Source organism: Ipomoea nil, unplaced genomic scaffold (assembly GCF_001879475.1).
Source record: "Ipomoea nil cultivar Tokyo-kokei standard unplaced genomic scaffold, Asagao_1.1 scaffold0761, whole genome shotgun sequence".
Lineage (NCBI taxonomy): Eukaryota > Viridiplantae > Streptophyta > Magnoliopsida > Solanales > Convolvulaceae > Ipomoea > Ipomoea nil.
The window spans coordinates 2,311,729-2,312,453 of NW_017617189.1; positions in this window are offsets into that span (position 1 = coordinate 2,311,729).

Genomic DNA, 725 nt, shown 5'->3' on the forward strand with positions numbered 1-725 from the left:
TGGGAGAAAGCCAAGAAAACGAATTCTGTCTAGGATAAGTCGGCAATTTCCTTGTAATCACCTTCGTAGTAGAACTACTTACTTAGCTTAATTACTTGGAAATATTATAAATAAAAGATTAGTTTGAAATTCGGTCCTATTTACGGGGGGATAGAACTAAAACTATACAAACTAGCCAAACCTCACCACTAAAAGCCGAAATGAGGAAAAAAACAAAGGCACCATCATCAAACAGCCCAGTGTTACCAATAAGAATTGAACTCTTGACCTCCCACTTACAAGACCAAGGTCTTGACCACTAAGCTAAAGGTGTTTCTTAAAACCTCAAGGGAACACTCCCTTGTTAAAACCCCACAAATCCCTAAAAACCCACAAAATCCCCAAATAAAAAACCCTCCTTCCCCTTTCCCTTCTTCTTCTTCTTCCCCACTTTCTCCCCTTACTCCTTCCGCAAACACACCACTGCCCCCTCCCTCGACGTCGGAGACCCGAGACCGCCGCCGCCAGCAACCAAGCCACGACCGGCCACCCAGGCCGTGACCGCCTCACGCCGCCGCTGCTGCCGGAAGAAAACCGCGACCCAAAGCACCGCCCGTCGGCCACCTGGGCTCCGTCCACTGTCACACACCGCCCGGCGCCACCACAGCGCCGTCACCCCCCCTCACCGAGCCGTCACTTGGATTCCGCCCCGCCGTCACCGCCCTCGCAAACAAAGGAAACCACCG